Source organism: Taudactylus pleione, unplaced genomic scaffold (assembly GCF_031769625.1).
Source record: "Taudactylus pleione unplaced genomic scaffold, aTauple2 ptg000170l, whole genome shotgun sequence".
Lineage (NCBI taxonomy): Eukaryota > Metazoa > Chordata > Amphibia > Anura > Myobatrachidae > Taudactylus > Taudactylus pleione.
The window spans coordinates 2475307-2500371 of NW_028284572.1; positions in this window are offsets into that span (position 1 = coordinate 2475307).

Sequence of the window (25065 nt, forward strand, 5' to 3'; positions counted from 1 at the left end):
CTTTGGGATGACAATTGTAGATCCGTAATTATATGTCTAAGAACTAGCAGGTATGTATTTCTATGGTGACAGGGAATGTTGAACTTTTTTACATTTTTGGGCAAATGGGTATATGTACTGTATGTGCTGTTTTATGTCTTGATAAAGTAATGTAATATACCACAAATGTCTACATAATAAAGGTTCAATGAATTATATGGATAAACTCATAAACTGTATGCATTATTCTCATAACATAGCATAAAATGTTCAGAGAAAGTTGGAAATGCTATATACAGTATTTTATAGCATTATCTTAGGTATCTTACTATACACATTTTAATAAAAATTTAATGCATCACTGGCCAATATAAAGCACTTAGAGGAGTCACAACTGAGGCATCCAGCTCTATGTCCACCAGAGGGCTCTCTTGTAAAAAGAGTTGACAGAAAACTTGTAAGGCTGCTCTACACCTCTTAGAACATCTATGATATATACTGTGGTCCCTCCATTTCTGACCTCAAAACAGCCAGCAATAAATCACCTCAGACATGCTGCACTAAAACACACAACTTAAACATAGACATGCATGCCTTGCACTAAAATACATACATGTCCAGTAGTGTATTTAGATGATCTAGGGCTCTGGGCTCTACAGTAGATATAGAAATAGAGTGCTATATATGTGTGTGCTTATTAATGCAATACCTTATGATTAAATGTTTATAACCCTTTTTGACGAGTTGCTGTTCCGGACTGATGTTGTGCAGGATTCCTATTTGATTTGCCTTCAAGGAGTCGCATCCACTGAGCCCTGAACTATACCTTCTGAGGAAACTGGGAGTTCTGATACCCAGAGAAACACGTCAAGGATTCCAGAGACCACTCAGTTTCATCCTACTCCATTCCTGTATACCCATCTGGCCAACTGCCGTCACTTTACACCCCTCACTGGTGCATGCCCCTGGAGGACAGGGCGCCCTCACCACTGTACTCCCGCTACCTAGTGGTAAAGAGACATTGCATAACTCTATATCATCCAGAGGGCTGGCAGTGTTTGTGGACACAGGCTTTGGAACCCGCAGCTGATCTCTGCCTGTACAGCACCCGGTCGCCAAGCCACATTTATACACAGAATAAGCCACTGACAGACAGCTCAATTGCAGGGATCACACAGCTTGTTGTGAAGATCCAATTCCATGACTTCTCATTATACTCACCTGACTAGTGGTTCTTACTGCAAACACTCTGGTGAGACCTATGTTTGGACAGTGTGTATAGTTCTGTTATTTCTTCAACTGGAAATATTATTTGTGAACATTCTCAAAGGAGAGGGACTTCTGAGGAGTTCCGTAATATTCTCTAGTGTATATGAATGTTGATCACGTTACATTTATTAATTTGAGTGCATTTTAAATTGGATGGTTGGTATTGACCCTGAGCGGGTCTATTGCACTGATGTGAATGTTTATGCATATGTTACCTTCATGTTATTAAACATTTTTATATTTTTCTAAATATTTGTTGTGTTGTATTTTTTCAAATCAAGTGCTCCACTTTTATCTCTTACTTTTGTCTTTTAGCAGGTGGCAGATCCTGCTGTTAGAGCTGCTAGTTTGAATGAATGTCATTTATTGATTGGTTGAAAGGTGCTCTAATTATTACACTTTATTAAATGTATACAAATCTTTTTGACGAGTTGCGGTTCCTAAGTGATGTTGTGCAGGATACCTATTTGAGTTGCCTTCAAAGAGCTGCATCCACTGAGCCCTGAACTACCTTTCCCTACAAAAAATAAATAAAAATTGGAGAAGAGGAAATATAACATTTGAACTAATTAAAAATTAAACAAAGTGGATCTACTATTTGAAAACATCGAAACCCCATGGCTTGATTATAGATATAGAATTGAAAGCCTTTCTATGAAATGTGTTCTTATAAAGCCTATATTTTTAATTCATAATATTAATTCATACATGTAATTTTTTATATCTTAAAATTTTTTTACATTATTTAACATAGAAATTTTAAGTGCAATACCAAGTTTTTATTACCATGAGGTTACCGATCTTTAACATGGAACTTCCTGGACGCAGCTGCAGTTTTTAACAAAAAGAAAAAAAGATTTTTTTAAGTTTTTTTTAAATTCAATAGTATATATTGTATAAGAAACCTCTGAGCATGCAAACTATCCTTGACAAAGAGATTATGCTCAAAATGCATTGGATAGCGTAATCGCAAACAGAACCAGAAATTGAAACCTCGATACCGAAAGTGGCCGAACAGACGGTAAGGAGACCAGCCTAAAGGAGAAGAAGAACATCTAAAGGTAGGAACATAGCGACAGCTAGTTCAGGGCCTGTTTAATGCGACTTCTTGAAGGCAAATCAAAGAGGAATCCTGCACAACATCACTCCGGAACCGCAACTCGTCAAAAAGAGTTATAAACATTTAATCATTGCTTATGTTTGTTTTTAAATAAGGTATTGCACTAAAAGAACACATACAGTCAGGTGCATAAATATTGGGACATTGACAGAATTTTCATATTTTGGCCTCTATTCTCCACCACAATGGCTTTGAAATGAAACAAACAAGATGTGCTTTAACTGCAGACCTTCAGATTTAATTTAAGGGTAATTACATCCAAATCAGGTGAATGGTGTAGGAATTACAACGGTTTCTATATGTGCCTCCCACTTTTTAAGGGGCCAAAAGTAATGGGAGTATCAACTCAAAAGCTACTTCATGGACAGGTGTGGGCTATTTCTTCGTTATTTCATTATCAATTAAGCAGGTAAAAGGTCTGGAGTTGCTTCTAGGTGTGACATTTGCATTTGGAATCAGTTGCTGTCGACTCTCAATATGAGATCCAAAGAGCTGTCACTATCAGTGAAGCAAGCCATCATTAGGCTGAAAAATCAAAACAAACCCATCAGAGACATAGCAAAAACATAAGGTGTACCCAAATCAACTGTTTGGAACATTCTTAAAAAGAAAGAACGCACCGGAGAGCTCAGCAACACCAAAAGACCCGGAAGACCATGGAAAACAACTGTGGTGGATGACAGAAGAATTATTTCCCTGGTGAAGAAAAACCCCTTCACAACAGTTGGCCAAATCAAGAACACTCTCCAGGAGGTAAGTGTATATGTGTCAAAGTCAACAATCAAGAGAAGAGTTCACAAGAGTGAATATAGAGGGTTCACCACAAGTTGTAAACCATTGGTGAGCCTCAAAAACAGGAAGACCAGATTAGAGTTTGCCAAACAACATCTAAAAAAGCCATTACAGTTCGGGAACAACATCCTATGGACAGATGAGACAAAGATCAAGTTGTACCAGAGTGATGGGAAGAGAAGAGTATGGAGAAGGAAAGGAACTGCTCATGATCCAAAACATACCACCTCATCAGTGAAGCATGGTGGTGGTAGTGTCATGGCGTGGGCATGTATGGCTGCCAATGGAACTGGTTCCTTAGTATTTATTGATGATGTGACTGCTGACAAAAGCAGCAGAATGAATTATGAAGTGTTTCGGGCAATATTATATGCTCATATTCAGTCAAATGCTTCAGAACTCATTGGACGGTGCTTCACAGTGCAGATGGACAATGACCCAAAGCATACTGCAAAAGCAACCAAAGAGTTTTTTAAGGCTAAAAAGTGGAATGTTATGCAATGGCCAAGTCAATCCCCTGACCTGAATCCAATTGAGCATGCATTTCACTTGATGAAGACAAAACTGAAGGGAAAATGCCCCAAGAACAAGCAGGGACTGAAGACATTTGCAGTAGAGGCCTGGCAGAGCATCACCAGGGATGAAACCCAACGTCTGGTGATGTCTATGCGTTCCAGACTTCAGGCTGTAATTGCCTGCAAAGGATTTGCAACAAAATATTAAAAAGCGAACGTTAGATTTAGGATTGTTTAGTTTGTCCCATTACTTTTGGCCCCTTAAAAAGTGGGAGGCACATATAGAAACCATTGTAATTCTTACACCATTCACCTGATTTGGATGTAATTACCCTCAAATTAAATCTGAAAATCTGCAGTTAAAGCACATCTTGTTTGTTTCATTTCAAAGCCCATTGTGGTGGTGAAAAGTCAATGTCCCAATATTTGTGCACCTGACTGTATATATATATAGCGCTCTGTTTTTAGATATTCTAGGTATTCTATTATTATGTCTATACAACGTAGGATGGAAAAAAAAATTACACAGGTGGTAGGGTGCTCGGAAGGGCACATGGATCCAGAGTTGCAGGCCTCATATTTCATCCATCAGTCCCCATTATAGTGGCCACACAATTTGGCATAAACTGCAGGCAACTAGGGACATAAACTCAGTTTGCAATAAAACTAAAAATAATTACATCCAGGAATCCTACACTTAATGATTTTTTTGTTCAATTATACATTCATCATAGCAAGTTGGTTGTCTTTCACAAAGACAAAAATCCAAGTTATATATATATATAGTATTGTATACAATGTCCTGGTTTGGCACTCAATGCTCCTCACTGCTATAGTGGCCTGGGTGCCTGCACAATATGGAAATGTATAAACTAAGGGCCTCATTCAGAGGCGGTCATTAGATGCAAGCGGTCGCTCTGAATCAGGGCGGCCGATTGCATCCTGAATGGCCGCCTCATTGTTGATCGTTAAGCTGTGGTTAACACCCACAGCTCTAAAGACCGACATGGGTGATGGTGGCGATGGTCAAGACCATTGTGACCATAGGGGCTTACAACCAGACGTCAGTGGGGCCGCCCCCAAATGGCAAGCGTTCTGACTGGAACGCCTCTGTTTGGCAGGCATGCCCCTGGCCCGCCCAGCAAACCGGGCGAGCTGTCACTCAACAATCGACAGCTCGTCCCGTCTGCTACGATGGAGTGCCTGTAGTTAGCCGTGTCTCGTGCATGCGAGTGCCTGTCGTTAGCCGGCTCCGTCGTGCACATGCACTGTGGGGCAACATTGAGTCGGTTGTGAGCGCTCACGACCGATTCTGAATGAGCTCCTAAGTGTAAACCACACAAGGTGGCAGACATGATGGTGTACATGTATTTTCCTGAAGATGGGACCGATAGAGTCCCGAAACGTTGAAGTAAAAACTTTGATATCAAGCCCTGGAGTGACACATCGTGTCTGCACCTTGTGTGGTTTCACACTTATATATATATATATATATATATATATATATATAAATATAAATATATATATATATATATATAATTGATGTGAAGTGCTGTGGATGTATGTGGGTGTCCTCTCCTCATCGATAACCATTCATATATCAAGGACAATAGAATTACTGTGTTCATACCTAATCTAAAAGAGATCCACAGTGATGTTGGCTATCAATGTCATGCAAGGTTATACCCCTTTCTGAAGAATAATCTGCCCATATCTGGCCTATTACCATGTCACTGTGCTAGTTTTCCTTTAAAGTATACTTTTTATTTTCTCTGCTTGATAAAAAAAAGAAACCTCTTCATCTCAGTCTGACACAGTGCATCAGTGAGAGGCAGTGAAGTGCTGGGATAATATCAACAGATATTTCAGAATTTTCTTGTTTGATGTGTAATCACACACAATTCTGTGCCCAATGCCCACATGATTTTTGAGAATTGCAAAAACTAAATTCCATTTATTTGTTTTTCAGTTCTTCACGTAGTCAAAACTTTATAGGCAAGTTTAAGTACTAGCCGCTGTATTGTTTTGTCTAAGGCAAAATCAATGACATTGTCTCTGACCCCATTAATGTGATGCGACTGAACACTTGGGATAGACGTAGCAGACTATTAAAGAAAAGAAGATAGAAAAAAAGATTATTCTGATGAAAAGACTTGCAGAACTTTTTGCAATTTCTGAAAATATGATCTCAAGCTGTTATGATTTTTGTATCTCTGGTTTTATTTCTGTAGAGTAAAATGCTGATCCAAACTGACAGATGCAAAGGCTTCCCTCTGTGTGCCTTGTAACGATATTATTCCTTCAGATTACATAAAGCCAGAACATCTCCCTGTGTCCACGCTCAGAACAAATACGTTTGGCCATTTTCCAACTCTGAAGTAGGAACTAAGAGCTGTCTTGTATTTTACAGACTGATTTTGTGTGTGTTTATGCTGTTTGCTAAAATTGCCTCTCTTCCTTACCATATTTTAAACAATGTTTTCATGTAGTCCACAAGTTTGCATTGTATATATTGGGAACACTGCTAATTTGTTCTGTTGGAAAAGTAAAAGAAAGTTCTGTCTAACATATCCTTTGGTACAGTATTATGGGTTGGTTTGTAATAAATATAACCCAAGAAATGCATAGTCACCTACTCTACCAGAATGTACGTGAGGTACCCAAATTTCGGATGCCGCCCACATCCCCAGTGAAGTTAGCAGTCCAGAGGCCTGATTATGTTATTCCCAGTAAATCACATTATCATTATCCTGCTGCCTAAAGCTGCAAATCTCAGCATTCCACAGTGGGTAATGATGACAACTCCTGGCGTCACACCCTCCACATTTCCCAGAGGAATCGTAGTCAAATTTAAAGTTAAGGCATTTGCGCCCCAAATATATGTAAGCAAAAAACAATAAAAAGGAAAACCTTGTTTTGCTTTGCGCAGTATACAGTATTTTGGAGTTGGAGGCATTTCAAGATGCATCTAGCTTGAAGACAATAACATATGTCCTAAACCTACGTATGTCAGATGCACAAGTATGTATATCCCCATAGCATAAAGTAGGGCCGTAACTAGGGTAGTGCCACCAGTGCCATGGCACAGGGCACCACAGGGCAGGGGGCGCTGTTTGGACCTGTCAATTTTCCTGTTTATTATCATTCTCACTTGTAGCTTCCTCTTCTTTTTTCCCCAGCATCTCCTGGCCTCCCCTATCTCTTCCCTGGCCCTTCCCCATGAAGCCATGCCCCTTTTTTAGGTGCACTATCTTATGTCCCTATTTACAAAATGGGGGGGCACAAATGCTATCTCTGGCACAGGGCATTAAAAAGTCATAGAGCCGAATATTTGAATAAGTTTGAGGAGAGATAAGCACAGTGTTTAGTGATGGAATATTGCTAGCTCACCAGGGGTTAAAGGAAAGGAGGGGGCATAGCCAGGAATGTGCCCATCAAAATTGTAGCCTTTGGCAGTAATAAGGGGCAAGGCCCCTACTATTCATTAAAATAGTCTGGAAGAGGAGCAATCTTCCTCTTTTCCAGTTTTTGAACCAGGCTGGCTGAGTATCATCATTGTAGTGCTAATTTCTGTAAATTATCTGTCCCTCTGTCTTTTTTCCATATGCTGCCCCCCTCCATCTCCAGCAACTCCCCCCCTATGTCATTGCACCCCGTTGCCCCTTTTTTCTGGCTGCTGCTTCCCCCCTCATCATGTGCAGCCTCTTTCCCACCATGCGTCTTTGCCACCAGACAGGATTTTCTTCTCTGCCTCCAACCCCAGTGTACCCCGCACCGCCCCCCTTCTCCCCCACCGCAAAACTCGGTTAGGTAGCTGTGCTTCTTGCCCGGCAGCCACGGCTTCCTGCAGGCAAGGTGGGCAGCTGGCGGCAGGATTCCATGCCGCGCCTGCCTCCACCCCCTGCATGCGCCTGGAATGCCAGCGCTGGTGCTGCAAGGCCCTTCACTGGTGCAAGCACACGGGGGGATCCACAAGTCACCCGGGCACCCCCCGTCAGGCCGCGCCTGCCTCCACCCCCTGCATGCACCGGGAACTCTGGCACTGCAAGGCCCTTTCACTGGTGCCAGCACACAGGGGGGCTCCATAAGTCACTCGGGCACCCCCCGCCAGGCCGTGCATCTCCCTAGTTACAGCTCCCGCCGGGCTATATACCACAGCCCATGAAACCCCAATGGCCATTTTAGCCTATATCCAGCAGCAGAGAGCACCATGGTGGCCTCTGCTGTTTAAGCACCATCCCCCACCACATTAAGCACTGATCCCCCAGGGCCTTCACTGCAACACAGTTTTTGCCCAAAAAAACTGCCCCAAGTCCCTCAGGACCTTTTGCGCACCGCTCGGTCCTCAAAACCCAATCACCACCACCAGCCACCCCTCCACTTCCGGACTGGCATAATGTCACCGCGGCCCGTTACGCTATCATGCAGCAGCTACCAGCCCCCACCCATTGCGGCACACTGATTAACCATGCAGCATCAGCCCCCCCTTCAGCTGCCATGCATTTCAGCGCAGTTATATACCCCCCCACTACGGCCCGCTACCACCGTTCTGCCATCTGGATCAGCTGAAAGAGGTCACGCCCCATGCTTACACCTCACGTGTTTTATTTCAAATCCTCAGGTTGCAGAGTCTTCCAAGGTTCCACAGGAGGGATCTTCGGCAATCCAGGATGTTCAGAAGGTGACTCAAGTCGTGGTGGGCGCACCGAGCAGTGAGGTACAAGTGTTAGCGAACAGTCGGTCAGGGCTGGGCCTTCATCCACTGGATCACCTGAGCATATTGTTATCTTTTTATTCACTGTTTAACTTTTCTTTGCTGTGTATAACGAATCTTCCACATACACAGTAGGCAGGGCCGCATTAAGGGGCGGGCGACAGGGGCGGTCATCCCTGGGCCCCACACACAGAGGGGCCCCCACTAGCAGCAGTGCAGCCGGTGACTTCACTCACCGCTAGTGTCCCCTCCGCTAGTGTAGAGTAGACCGCGCAGAGTGTGGCCACACTACACAGTGACATACACACAGTCGCCAGCAGCAGCTGTGTGTATGTTACAGCAGCCGATGACAGTCACACAGACTCTCATTGGCTGCTTCAATGGAGGGAACCAGCTGGAGCTCATGAACTCATGAGCTCCATCTTCCGGCTCCCCCCGGGTGATGATGGGAGTGACGTCATGACACTGACGTTTCTCCCATAGTGCAGGAGAAGAGCCTTAGTGGACAGCGGTGGTCGCGTCAGGAGCAGGGATTCCGGTAAGTTGTGTTTTCTGTGTGTGTGTGTGTGTGTGTGTGTGTAAGGGGCACTGCATAGGGGGGGCCGCTTCATGGGGGCAATGCATAGGACAACTACTGGGGGCACTGAATAGGGGTGGGCTACTACTGGAGGTAGTGTATAGGGGGGACTACTGGGGTCACTATATAAGGGGCACTGCATAGGGGAGGACCACTACTGGGTCTGGGGACACTATATAAGGGGCACTGTATAGGGGGACCACTACTGGGGCATTAAATAAGGGGAACTGCATAGGGGGGACCACTACTGGGTCTGGGGGCACTATATAAGGGGCACTACTGGGGGCACTGTATAGGGGGACCACTGCTGGGGCATTATATAAGGGGCACTACATAGGGGGGCACTACTGGGTCTGGGGGCACTATATAAGGGGCACTACTGGAAGTACTGCATAGGGGGGGCACTGCATAAGGGGCATTACTAAAGGGGGCACTGCAGAGGGGGGAACTACTACATGGGCCCCCACAAATTTGTTGCCCAGGGGCCCCCACAGACCTTAATCCGGCCCTGACATTAGTTTAAGGGGTGTTTGCACAAACGCTTAAGGGTAAGCATGAAAGCCAAAAGAGATCTAATTCTTTATTAGCACCTAGGGTCCTGGTTGCAGCAGGGGATGGGGTCCATTGTGCAAACGCAGCTCTACTGAGGTGATTTGCGGTTAAAGTTATGGCAGCCCCGACTGTGTAGAATTTGCTATACTCTCATGTACTCTGGTTTCAGGAAGCAGCTTAGGTAAAGCAAGTTGGTGGGCATGTTTGCCAGTATGGCAGATGCTAAATGTAGGAACGGCAACAAGATTGGCATAGTGGTTAGCATTCCTGCCTCACAGTACCGTGGGTTCAGGTTTCAGGGTTCAGGTTTATTGTCTTGAACTTCGCCATTGGGGTTTGTACCTAGGAGGGTGAAGGGCAAGTTTAGATTTATTCTGCAGCTTTTCTACCCAGAATGGTGATCCGTCAAGGACGCGTTAGATTCAGCAGTTTGCCAAGAAGTTTATCAATCCGTCGAGCAAGGCACTGGAAGAGGTGCAAAAGTCTTTGGAACGAGCTCACCTAAATAAAAATATATATAATAAAAAAGGGGGATATGGTACACTTTTTGTTTAATGCCGCTTTCTCTCCGTATCTTGCCTGTGTTCGCGAATTTGGAGTCGCTGGAAAGTATTCCGTGGATAGTTCTTTCCAGTGGGTTGTTCTGTTTACTTTTCTTTGTCGAATGTGGCAGCTCAATTTAGCAATTGTGCGGGCAAGCATGTGCACGTCAGGGCAGACCAATTCTTAGGTTGCTTTATTGCTACTGGGGGCACTCTGTGGTTTTAGCTTGCATGAATTAGTTTTTCTTTACAGGCAGCTTGTATCGATTCTAGGCATACCGGTTTTTTGCAACAAAACTGTGGTTTCTGTTTACACGATCGTCTTATCTGGGGATAGATGTCGACAATTTGCCAGGTCTTTGCCAATTGCTTTTGGTTTAAAGTTGGTGAACTGGGGAATTATTGTGGAAGCGTCTCTAAAGCAATTGCGATCATTTTTAGGACAAGAATGTTGATTGTTGAGTAATACCCATGGGCAGGAAATTGGCGTTGTTTGCTCCGCTCCATAGCCAGGGGTTAAAATCTCATCATTTTTGCTTGTTTCAGGACTTGTGGGAGGTTCTGTACATTTGGTTATGTTCTGGGAGTTTACCTAAGTTAGAATTAACTACCTGCTCAGGTGGACAATTACAGGTTTCATTTGTTTAAGGATGCGTCTAGCTCTGTAGTTTCCGGGGAGTTATCAGTGGGGACAGTGCGTGAGAATTTGGCAGGAATCATGAATGCGGTAAGATATAACTGCCAGTATGCTGTTTTTCAGAGTTTTTTACAATCACAGTTGTAGCCAAAATCTTGGCTACCAGACTCGGCAGCAGTAGGATTAGGTTATGCAGTGTGTGTTTGCGCATGAGCATAGATATTTAGGGTAGGCACTTTCCGGGAGTGGAATATGGGACAGCAGGTGCTTGTCTCATTGTTCATGGATTGGGTTTTGGGGGCTGGCCTCCCCCCCTTTTTGCTGAGATACACGGCTTACTCTGGTCCTGTTAATATCGGCTGGTTGTAACGCCGGGAGTTGAGTAGTTTGTTTTGACGTCCTCGCTCCGCTGAAGATGTAGTTGATGGCTCATTATGTTTAGCAAAGTTTTCTTGGCTTATGAGGGTAAAGGAGGTTCGCCATTCCAGGCATATCTGTTAGAATTGTTTGGAAATGGCACGAGCTAAGTCGTTGCGGTGAGTTTATGTCGGCAGCTCGGTCTAGTGTTTTCATATTTCGCAAAGTTTCCTGGTATGCCGGTGGCGAGCTGATGGTTTTTATTAGATAAGGTAGAGAGAGGTCAGGGGTGTAGCGCCTCGTTCTAAATCATTTCACAAAGACCTATTGAGCTATCAATTTTAAAGGATCTGTTAGTCACAGGGTCGGGTATAGCATTGGTTTATTAAGAGGCACAACTCTTTAATTTGGCATTTGTGGTTAGCTTATTTAGGGATCGTTATAATTGGCAGGTTGTTCTCAAAGAAGATAAGTTAGACATCAACGGGTTGTTGTTTAGAATTAAGTTTTCAGTTTAACCTATAATGGTGTCATATTCATGGATTGTTAAACTGTTCAGCTTGCTAAAGGGCGCTGGACCTCTATCCCAGCTCAAGCACACCCTTTCACCAATCATAGTCAGCTTGGCCATACGTCTAATGGGTTACAGCCCCCAGGCAGTGCATGCTGGATCATCGAAGCCACTCAAATTACATTATCTAGGTTTTACTTCACAAGGTTTTCACAACTTTTGTTGCTTTAGAATTGCCGTCAGATCAGTTTGGCACACATTTTCCAGGATTGGGCGGCAATCTACATGGCAGCTGCAGGTGCTTCCGTTGAAGCTTTAAAACATTTAGGTCAATGGTAGTCGTCAAACTACATGTAATAGTTCTGCGGCGATAAGTTGCATAGTTAGCAGTGCTTCTTGCGAGTTTGTTGGGAAATCCAGGGGCCTTAAGCCTACTGTCACTAGGGAGTTTGAAGGACTTTTTAGATTTGCCCTCAAAGAGGTTTGCTGTTTTTCACCTTCAGATAGGTCACCCAACTAATGTTTTCCTTCCTTTGGCTAGGCTGTTTTTCTATCAATTGTATTTAGCCTATCCAGGTGTGATGAACCCTTTTTTGCAGGTTTATAGGAATACTAAATGTCAGGTGTGGATTGTAGTGGTTCGGTTTTAGGGGCAAGCTCTGAGGTAGCCTTTCTTAAATGTTTATGGGCAGCGAAAGCCAGATTTGGGACTCCGATTTGGGCTACACTTGGGGGCAAGGATCGGGGTACTGGCAATTGCATTGCAGTTCTACTTGCTATTAGGAAGGACCTGCAAATAGTATACTAGAGATGGCCAGCAGTAGGGTAGGCTGGCAGTAATATCTAGTCCGGTCACTAATGGAGCACTGCTTTTTACTGCCACCATCTTTCTAATTACAAATTGATCAATAAATTTCGGCTGTGTCCTAATTCCACATAGGTGTCCGTGTGGTTATTTTCTAGTTAGTAGTTAAGTGAGTGAATTAGCATAATGTAAGATTCAAACAATGGGTGACTTATAGTTACTGCTCTGGCATAAAGAATAGCATCTTGACAGGTATTCATACATATTTATATCAGATGTAATTCAAAACAAACAAATACAAATTAAATTAAAAACAAACACCTGTTTTCCCTTTTAAATATCAAATGGGAATATTCATCCAGTAGGTGTACAAATGGCAATGTTATTTAAGTAATACAAATTGGAGTTGGTGGCTTAATGTGAAACAGACATGATGATTCAAGAAATGTCAGTGGGACTGTTCAATATTCAATCAAAAATCAATACTCAATCAATTCATATTATTGTTCCAACATCTGCAAGAGATACACTTCCTAAGACACATATCTGCTAATGCAAGCACGTCTAATTGTGTACCGCTTATATAAACAGGTCCTTACTGTATACTGCTTGCACTTTTAGTAATAGTGACGGTGTAGATGATTATGTTAAATCATAAGTAATAGGTCTTATTAGTGGTATTTATTTATATTAGAATTACATTAATTTGATTTGTCCCTTAGTTTTTGTATAAAATATCCCAGAACCTGGTTTACTTGTGCCTTATAATGTCTTAAACACCAGGATTCCGGTGCCGGGATAATGTCCGCCGACATGCCGCGTGGAGGCATGCTGACAGCATCCCCTTACACACTGTAAATTATGTTCCTATATACTGTAGTTATAGTAGCTAGGATCTAAATACATATTGGATAATCATTATTATTATGGATATTCCCTGTATCAGATAAATGGGGACTCCAAGCTCCAAATGGGTTTAACCTTTACTATACTGCTTTTATACCTAAATTCTGTGGTCTGACTCGGAGGTTGGAACAGGGTTCCAAACCAGATCAGACACGTAATTTAGCCGGTGCCGACCCAGGATATTCCCGAGTCGGCGCTGTTCTCGCTGGAGCCGGGTCTATAGTGACCCGGTTTTTCCGGCGTTGAAGTGGATGCTTGGAGATGACATCATCTCCAAGCGCCACTGAAGCCAATCGGCAGGCATGCAGTGCGCTCCAGGTCATCGTGACCTGGATCGCGCCATTTACACTGTAGGGTTTCACGGGTTATTCCCGTGTTAAACCCTGCAAGTTACCTGGGTTGGATTGCTGGGTCACTAAACCCGGGAATCCAACCGTGTCCCCTTTTACACCAAGATGCTGCCCGGGTTAACCCTTCAATAACCCAGGTTTTAGCTCTGGTGTAAAAGGGGTATTAGAGAGGCAAAATAACAAGTTATCATCACATAGTAAATTTTACATATCACAGCTTTTTTAAAACAGCTTGTTAGAGAAAAACATTTAAATTCTTTCATTATAACCATCCCAATAGTTCTCAATTGTAGTTATCACGATGGCAGACTTCAGTTATTAAATGCAGAGATTGCAGAACATCTAGATGATACAGTATATACACAGTGCAACCATTGCTAAAACCTAATTTCTTGTGACTATGGCCCTCATTCAGAGCCGTACGCTCTGAGCAGAGCGCACGCTCTGAATGAGGGCCGCCCTCCATAAAAATGGAGCGTCCTCCTGGACGCTCGTATAGCTGTGGGTCACCACCCCCACAGCCTACACGAGCGTGCAGTTTGATGGCCGCGATGGTCTTGACCATCGCGATCATCGAAACTGCGAGTCGGAGCCTGCGGTTGAGGTTTTCAACCGCAAGCCCCGGAGTGATTTTGGCTCTATCAGAGCCAAAATCACTCCCACTGGCATCACTAGTGATGTCAGTGGGCCGGCTTCTGACGGGAGGCGTTCCCGTGGGAACGCCCCCGTCAGGGAGGCACGCCCCCGGCACGCCCACCAAAGGGGGTGTGCTGTCAATCAACATCGACAGCACGCCCCCTTTGATCAGACACAACGAGCGAAGGACTTTCCTTCGCTCGTCGCGTCTGGCGCATGCGCACGACGGAGCTCCCTCCATCGTGCGCATGCTCAGTGCAGAACATCGACCCACTTGCGAGCGGACAGCCGCTCGCGAGTGGGTCTGAATCAGGGCCTATATTCAATGCTGCACCTTCATCTAGTGAGAGGTTAAAAAGCTGTTTTGAAGCCGCAAGCCTAAAGTCTATCTTTCTACAAGTGACTTTCCCTGCAGTTCTCTCTCATGTTTATTCAGTATTTCATTCAGCATGTCACCCATTTTAGGTGAGTGCTAATTTGACAGTTTTCTTCTGTATATTTAAACTAATCAAACAATAATTTAATTTCCATTCCCTGCTACTGGCATCATTTTGATTACCATATTTGTTAGGTAAGAAAATAAACTACATTGCAGTGCCTTAAGTCATTGCAAACCTTAAACTGGTAAACATGTTAACTGTATATTCTTGATTTGTAGATATCCCAATAAGTTTCATATCTTGCAACAACAATGCACAAATGTAGCCAAAACAACCCTTAAATACAAAGTTTTGCACAGCTATTTATTAACAGTGGCGTCCCTCCCCGCGGTGACACCCGGTGCAGGGAGGGAAGCCTTGAGTGCGGCGGAGCCACGTGACCTCGCCAGAGGAGGTGTGGCCTCGGGAAAGGGGCGTGGCTTTGCATCCCGAGACCACCGGTACTTCATTATCAATGTGGGGTGCCGGAGGTGCGGGCAGTGCAGGCTCAATCTCTGTGACAGGAGCTAAGTGCTGCACATGATGTTACAGTGCAGCACTCGGCTCCTGTCACTGAGGGGGAGCCTGCACCTTGGTGTCACCTCTCGTCGGGTGACACCCGGGTGCGGCCCACACCCCCTGCACCCCCCTTGTGACGCCACTGTTTATTAATGATGCTGATTGCTTTGATGTGACCCACGATCCCAGCACCGATGGGCCGACATATCGGGCAGTCCGTACACACTGGGCGATCCCATGCCGGTCCCCGCCGCATAGCACTGCATGGGATTGTCAGACGCATTGCCTGATCTTCCTGCATGTATAAAAGATCAAGCGATGCAGCTGACGAGAGAGCACACTACACTATGTAGTGCATACACACTGCACGATATTGACGATTTGTCGTTCTGATGCGTTGGAATCAGCAAAATCATTAGCAATATCATGTAGTGTGTAGGGGCCATTAGTTGTTACTGGTCTGTGGCTGCATGCCACTCATTTCTTATTTGTGCCCTTCATTACGCTAAACTGGCAAGGTGATATGGATCACAAACATTTAATAACATTCCCCGCAGACTGAAGATGAGGAGGAATTACCCACACTGTGCTTCAGCATCTCAGGGGTTAGACTGTGCAAGAGCAAAGTCACCAGCATATCTCTCCATCACCATTGGGTATAAAGAAGCCTAGCCTTGTATATATTAGGATACTAGAAGGCTTCCCTAATTTTGTCAAGATATTTTGCAGCCATATAGTAAATGTTTGAACAAAAGTCTTTACGGTTACACAAAGGGTTCAGAATGTGATGTTAGTTAAATATATTCAGGGAATTATACATGTGGCATTTATATAATTCCCTTGTTAGAATTATTTATTTATTATTCAAAAGACACACAGTTCAAATTGGCAGTAGATTTCTGCTTGGTGTATATTTTATTTCTATTAATTACCACCTAACTGATAGTGGCATTTGGGTTCATTGAGAGAATTAATCCTAAGTATTCAATTATCATGAATACTCACATATACCATACACTACATATCTATTTGATAGCATATACTGTAGATTCATCCAAATGCTCTAAATACCCCAGTTGTACTGTGTGTAGACTTATTGAATATGTTGGGTATTAACCAGTTATATAGTTGTGTTTAAATAATGACCACTTCTAGTCAAAATGAAATTGTGTTCAGGCATGTGTATTCAATTAGACAGTCAAAGTGATTAGTAATTTTGTGGTACTTTAGTAATTAGCCACTACACATCTAATACATTGTACATACTCCAGCTCCACATTGTACGTGCTTGAATGAACGATGATTGGTTACTTATTGCTATTCAATAATTAGCCACTAATCACCCTACACATCATACATGCGCCATCTTTACATTGTATGTAGTATTACGTATAAAATCATTTCTAATGCAGAACTCTCCTAGTGCAGTAATTATCTCTTGGGAAGCTATTTATACCAATATAGTATCTGTTATTATAAACTAGTAATACACGCTAAGTGGTATTCCATATACAGTAGATAAGACTAGCACACTGTCCATTATCCTTAATGTTCTCTGAGCGTGTCTATTATAGGGAAGAGATATGATTGTTCAAAGTGTAGCTTGTTGTTATAATACACATACAAACTTGTACACTGATCTATATAAAAACAAAAACAATACAATAAACAATCCTTGCGCCGACACTTTTCCAATGGACTGTTCAAATAATTTCCAATGAAGGACAAAAACTTGGAAGTAACCAAATCTTCAATACGTGTGTTGAAATCCCATTAGTACATGCAAATGAAACACATAATATTGGGTATTAGCAATAATTCAAATAAATTGCTTATAGATGACACCTCTAAACGGAAACCATATAGGAAACCCCTCAAACCAATATCCTCAGGTGTCAGATGGAAAAATTTACACCTCATGTAATGTGAGAATATATAGATGTGAATGCTCACATTAGTGTTACCTAAAAGAAATGTGAGTGAATCCCTTCAAGGTTTCTTTGACCCATATGCATAGATGGGATCAGGAAAAGTGCTTACATAAAAGCTTACTTGAGGCAAATGTATGATAGACCTATAAAGGTTTCTTTCTCCCTTTTCAACCATGAAGGATGCCCACATGAAAAAAGAAGAAGCTACATATGGTGCAGTAGGTCCATGTAAAAGTAATTTAATAACAAATAACACAATAAAAAAAAAAGTGGGGGTCAGCCCTCGTACCAGATGGATGATAGACAGCGTTCACATAGTATGCCCAATAGTGCAGGATAGATGGAACCCGGGTATTCCACTGCTGTAGGTGCACAGAATTGACCAGCCTTAGGTACTCAGGTGAACCTCCACTGCCACTCCTCCTAACATGTTTCGACACCTACGGGTGTCTTTTTCAAAGTGCAGTGGTGAACTAAAAGCAGACTTTAAATACCCGTGTACCGGAAGTACAGTACCGGAAGTCAATGTACGCGATATACATGGGGAGCCTAAATAGATAAAAAAGCTAGCCTGATATTCAGGCATGGTTTACCTTCCATCCGCGACCATGGCCAACCAAGATGCATCGCTCCGTGGACCACCAAGGCGGCCGAAAACAACACACCCACAGACGCAATGTAAGCGGCCTGTAGTGTTCAATAAAGTTTGTTGAAATCACGTGATCTAAACCACGTGATAGCTGATAATATGATCGGAGAAGGCAAATCCGGTCGCTATGGACACCTAACAACAAACAGTAGCAATACCCAGGCTCCTTTACATATATATAAAAAAAATATATATATGTCCATGTTATTTAACATATATAAAAAAATATATATACATAACGTGATAAAACTAACAAAAAATAACTGAATACTTATAAAAACCATTTGATTTCGAAATCAGAGTTTAAGCCAGCTGGTTTCAACGTGTTTAGATCATAAATGCATCTCATCTCTTTTTGTGCCAATCGTAAATCTTTATTGTTGGACCTCCAATTATCTTTCACTATAGAGATACCACAGAAACGTGAGATCCCTAAAAGTGAACTATTATGTTTATTTTTGAAATGTAAAGAAAATGGATGACTTTCCAATCCCTTCACAATATTGCGAGCGTGCTCAGCCCATCTGATTTTTAATGCTCTCTTGGTTTTTCCCACATACACCATTTTACAACTGCATTCTATAGCATATATAGCATAGCGTGTGTGGCATGTGATAAAATCCATGATCCTATGATTCCTACCTTGCGTTTGAAATTCTGTTATTTTTGAGACACTGCTGGAACAAGCTTTACATAATTTACACTCGCCACATCTGTAGAAACCCTTGTTTCTTGGAAGGAAAACAAACGGATTACTCGTTATGATTCAAGAAATCATAATTTTTTAGAGAGAAGTTCCCACAAAAAATGGCCCGTATAGATGAGTCCATTAGATCTAAAACCAAAAGGGGCAAAAGAGGAGGGAAACCCAGACCCAAAAAACTTTTTAATTGTGTCAAAAGGAATAAGGATAAAAATGAATCTGAATATTCCAATAATGATATAGATAACAGTGGTACCATTAAGATTTTTAATCTCACCATTTATGTGCTAAACGACATTGAAAATGCAGTGCTATCGAAAGGTTTAAAATTTGCTCCATCGAATAATATAAATTTTTTTGATCTTTATATAGATATGCAGAAATTCGTTCGGAAGTTATCATTAAAAAAGTTCTTTGCAAATGAGGAGACCAATGAAACACTTTCTGGTTCTAGTTTTAAGAAAAAAATCATTTTTCAATCCTTCATTTGCTAAAGGTTGTTTCGTTGAATCTTTCTATAAAAGTGTCATCCAGGATATGGAGAAGATTGAAAATAATCCCTGCCAAAAATTTGGGAATAATATTACCCGAGATGAAAAATTGGCTTTAAAATCTATGCAAGATAACCAAAATATTATAATAAAATAGGCAGATAAAGGGGGGGGAGTAGTCATTCTTAATAAATTGGACTATATAGAAGAGGGATATAGACAACTCCGAGATGGGGTGACATATAAAGCGCTGAAGAGTGATCCCTCACAGAACATCTTATCTGCCCTGAAAACTTTGGTTTATCAATATTTAAATCTGGGAAGCATTTCTAAAGATGTATCTGAATTTCTTATTAATGATCAATATTCTGTTCTGGTATTATATTTACTCCCCAAAATTCACAAAAACAGTACCCATCCACCAGGACGCCCTATAGTGTCAGGCACCAATGCTATTACTGCCAACCTATCCGTCTATATTGACCACCATCTACAATTGTTGGTCTGTAAAGAAAAATCCCATTTAAAAGATAAAACAGACATCCTTAATAAATTAACGGAGGTATGTTGGGAAGATAATATGTTTTTTATTACGGCAGATGTATCTTCACTATATACCATCATTTCCCATACTGATGGTATAGAAGCAATTGAGAACACTCTTAAATCCACCAATCTAGATGAATCATTGTGTAGATTTATAGTAGAAGGTATCACGTTCATATTGCGCAACAATTACTTTAATTTTGATGGCAATTTCTTTTTACAAAATGTCGGAACACCTATGGGTACCAGGTTCGCACCCAGCTATGCTAATTTGTTCATGGCAAGGTGGGAGGAGTCCCATGTTTGGGAAGGACATAGCTGGAGCACGAACCTGGTACATTGGTGGAGATACATTGACGACATTTTGTTCATCTGGAAGGGAGATAGATCCGACCTCGATAGTTTTTGCAAATACCTTAATTCCAATAGTCTTAATATTAAGCTCTCTTATGACATCAGTAATATTAGGGTCAACTTTTTAGATCTAACCATTGAGATCTTAGATGGGCAAATTAGCACGTATAATTTCAATAAACCTACAGATTCTAACAACTATATAGACAGGAGTAGTAACCATCTACCAAAATGGTTGGATGGAATACCAAAAGGACAACTAATGCGTTTACGTCGCAATTGTTCAGATTGTAAAGTATTTCATAAACAAGCTTTAGATATGACCAATAAATTTAAACAAAAGGGTTATAAAAAGGATTTGCTTGATAAGACGATCACAGAAGTTGCAGATATGGATAGGGAGATGTTACTCAAAGTTAAGAACAAAAATCCTCAAGCAAATAATAATTTCACCATGTCATTTTGCACTACTTTCAACAAACAGCATAAAAGTATAAAAGGTATCATTAAAAACAATTGGAATATCCTCCTTAAAGATGAAAGTTTGAAGAAAATCTTACCTGTTAGTGCAAAATTCATCTATAGGCGCGCATCTACCTTTAAAGATACTTTGGTAACCAGTGTGTTACCCATGGATGGAAAAAGATTCCTTCCAAGAAACAAGGGTTTCTACAGATGTGGCGAGTGTAAATTATGTAAAGCTTGTTCCAGCAGTGTCTCAAAAATAACAGAATTTCAAACGCAAGGTAGGAATCATAGGATAATGGATTTTATCACGTGCCACACACGCTATGCTATATATGCTATAGAATGCAGTTGTAAAATGGTGTATGTGGGAAAAACCAAGAGAGCATTAAAAATCAGATGGGCAGAGCACGCTCGCAATATTGTGAAGGGATTGGAAAGTCATCCATTTTTTTTACATTTCAAAAATAAACATAATAGTTCACTTTTAGGGATCTCATGTTTCTGTGGTATCTCTATAGTGAAAGATAATTGGAGGTCCAACAATAAAGATTTACGATTGGCACAAAAAGAGATGAGATGCATTTATGATCTAAACACGTTGAAACCAGCTGGCTTAAACTCTGATTTCAAAATCAAATGGTTTTTATAAGTATTCAGTTATTTTTTGTTAGTTTTATCACGTTATGTATATATGTTTTTTATATATGTGTTAAATAACATGGACATATATATATATTTTTTATATATATGTAAAGGAGCCTGGGTATTGCTACTGTTTGTTGTTAGGTGTCCATAGCAACCGGATTTGCCTTCTCCGATCATATGATCAGCTATCACGTGGTTTAGATCACGTGATTTCAACAAACTTTATTGAACACTACAGACAGCTTACATTGCGTCTGCGGGTGTGTTGTTTTCGGCCGCCTTGGTGGCCCACGGAGCAATGCATCTTGGTTGGCCACGGTCTCGGATGGAAGGTAAACCATGCCTGAATATCAGGCTAGCTTTTTTATCTATTTAGGCTCCCCGTGTATATCGCGTACATTGACTTCTGGTACCGCACTTCCGGTACACGGGTATTTAAAGTCTGCTTTTAGTTCACCACTGCACTTTGAAAAAGACACCCGTAGGTGTCGAAACATGTTAGGAGGAGTGGCAGTGGAGGTTCACCTGAGTACCTAAGGCTGGTCAATTCTATGCACCTACAGCAGTGGAATACCCGGGTTCCATCTATCCTGCGCTATTGGGCATACTATGTGAATGCTGTCTATCATCCATCTGGTACGAGGGCTGACCCCCACTTTTTTTATTGTGTTATTTGTTATTAAATTACTTTTACATGGACCTACTGCACCATATGTAGTTTCTTCTTTTTTCATGTGGGCATCCTTCATGGTTGAAAAGGGAGAAAGAAACCTTTATAGGTTATACATTTGCCTCAAGTAAGCTTTTATGTAAGCACTTTTCCTGATCCCATCTATGCATATGGGTCAAAGAAACCTTGAAGGGATTCACTCACATTTCTTTTAGGTAACACTAATGTGAGCATTCACATCTATATATTCTCACATTACATGAGGTGTAAATTTTTCCATCTGACACCTGAGGATATTGGTTTGAGGGGTTTCCTATATGGTTTCAGTTTAGAGGTGTCATCTATAAGCAATTTATTTGAATCATTGCTAATACCCAATATTATGTGTTTCATTTGCATGTACTAATGGGATTTCAACACACGTAATTATAAGAAGATTTGGTTACTTCCAAGTTTTTGTCCTTCATTGGAAATTATTTGAACAGTCCATTGGAAAAGTGTCGGTGCAAGGATTGTTTATCGTATTGTTTTTGTTTTTATATGTATTCTGCAAGTTAGGGTGACATGTTTGTACGATATTTCTTTGCTGCCAGCACAGTTGCGCTTTGGTGTGGTTTTTTCTTTTCAATTGTACACTGATCTCTCCATCGCAGGCTAAGCCTACCTTATTTATTTATTACCAGTTATTTATATAGCGCACACATATTCCGCAGTGCTTAACAGAGAGAATATTCAACAATTCATATCAGTCCCTGCCCCAGTGGAGCTTACAATGTATATTCCCTACCACATGCTCACACACAAACACACTAGGGCTAATTTTTTTTATTTATTTTTTTGGATACAATTAACCTACCAGTATATATTTTTTGGAGTGTGGGAGGAAACCGGAGCACCCAGAGGAAACCCATGCAAGCACAGGGAGAATATACAAACTGCACACAGTTAGGGCCATAGTAGGAATAGATAGACCTGTCTATCTGTCTATTTGAATATTGAAAACAAGAGCAGATGTAGAATATATAGTGATTTTTAATCACATTTCATACTCTATGTACACTTTCTAATATTTAGCCAATTTTATTTTCGCTGGTTTTAATTAGAGATGTGTAGGTTCGGTTTCCTGGAAACTGAGCATACCAGAATTTAGGGGTGCCGAGTGATTCCAAGTCCCAGCTTGGGCCCTCCCGCCAAGTTTGGATCTCAAAACAAGGCAAAACATCATCTTCCTGGCATCGGATACAGTAGCGGTTCTAGGAGCGGGCAATCAGGGCAGCCCAGGATGCTGTGGCCTGGGGGCGTGGCCGCAGGCCCCCCACCGGCGCTATCTAATCTGATAACGCCTGCCCGCTCCGGCTTGCCACCACCGCAATACTTACAAACTGTGCTACAGCAGTTGAGCAGGACTCAGGAAGCAGCTCCACTCTCCCACAAGCCCTGTGCATCTCAGCCTTAACTTCTTCCTGTTGTGTGCAGCCTGCAGAGGAGAGAGGAAGTGCTGGAGAGGCTGGAGTCTGGACTGAGTGCATAGAGCGGTGGCAGCAGCAGCTACACAGCAGATGGTAAAAGCTGTTGCTGCTGGGGAGGAGAGGTGGGGGCAGCAAAATATGTAGGGATTTCACACATCAGGTGTAGAGATACAGGTAGTCTAATGGTGGGTACATACTATACAAATATATCTGCAGTTCGAGTGATCTGCAGATGATGGTCATTCATACACACTGAACGGCCATCATCTGTGTCTGCCCGCAGGTCCTGGTGGCTAGGGGGCGTGTCGGGGTGTGTCCCGGCAGACGGGGGCGTGTCCTGCACCCCTCCTGGTGGCTGCCGCTGTGTGTGTATGGGCGGTCTGCAGACATATCTGTCCATTGGCTGTGCAGCACAGACAATGCGATATGTCGGTGAACGACGACGTTCACCGACACATCGTGGGTACACACTGGCCAATGGCCAGCAGATATATTGGATGATCAATTGAATGGCCAATGTATCTGTCAGTGTGTACCCAGCTTAAGGGTGGTATCAAATTAGCCTCAATAACCAGTTTTTCTCTAAAAAGTTTTCACTAGTGAAAACTTTTCTTGAAAAAAGGTTATTGGGCTAGCCTATTAGCCGTGGTTTTCCTATATGCGAATACTGGTATAGGAATTATCTGCAATTTCTTTTCACCACCTTTGAGCAGGTGCTGAGTTGTGCAAAACCCCTATTTTTGGCTAAAGGTATTTTAAACATTGCAGGGCAAGTGACAGGTTTATTATTAACATTTAAAAAAAATAACCTATAATGACACAAAAATATACTTACACCCATTTTAATGTACCCCTGATTTAACTACAGCATTTATTTTGGGCAAAAAGTATTGCTTTCTATAATTTTTTCACCGTTAAAATGCATATAACAGCCACAACAGTATATAACACTATAACAGATACACGTTAAAAACCCCAAACCCTTTGATTATGGCCACTAACACACTTATATACCATTACCCTACCTTAGTTTACCATTTTTGGGGGTAAGGGCTGATTTCCCCATTTTCAACTGTTCTTATCAATTGTCATCCATGCAAGAATTACTGTGGAATGACTTATCTCCAGTTTTGGGTGAATGGTCAGAAAAATTTTCTCAGAAGAAAACTTATTATTATTGGGGCTAATTGGATACCCCCTTATGGTTGAAATAGTATAACATGATAATAGCTCCCTGCTACACTCTGCCTTCCCCTGTAACTCATTGCCTATTCCTGTCTCCCTCTGCCTTCTGCCATCACCCTTTGCCTTCCTCTGTCACCCACTGCCTCTCCCTGTCTCCCTCTGCATCTTTCTGTTACCCACTTCCCTTCCCTCTTTGCCTTTCCCCTATCACCCATTGCCTTTCCCTGCCACATTTTCCCTTCTCCGTAGGGCATGACCCCTAGAGCAGAGGTTTCCAAATGCAGTCCTCAAAGCTCCCCAAAGGTTCAGGTTTTAGCGATATCCATGGTTGAGCACCGGTGACTTAATTAGTAGCTCAGTCAATTTGATTTAACACATGTGCTCAACTATGGATATCTCTAAAACCTGAACTGTTGGGGAGCCTTGAGGACAGAGTTTGGAAACCTCTGCCCTAAAGTGAAGAACAGGGGGCGTGTCATGAAGCCACACTCTTTTTTGGATCCCTCTTTAGGTTTTTTTGGGGGGAGGAGTTCGCTAAAGGAAATTCACCCTGAGCTCCACAAGGTCTAGAACCAGCCCTAGTCAGATCTCACATGTTTTGGATTGCATATAAAAGTTCCTCCCTAGCACTGGGTTAGAAGCAGCATAGGCGTCTTTGTAATGGGTGCAAGGTGTGCGGTGCACACCGCACAACCTGCACCCACAGTTAATAAATACTTACCTCTCTGCAGATTCCAATTCAGACACTGGACTG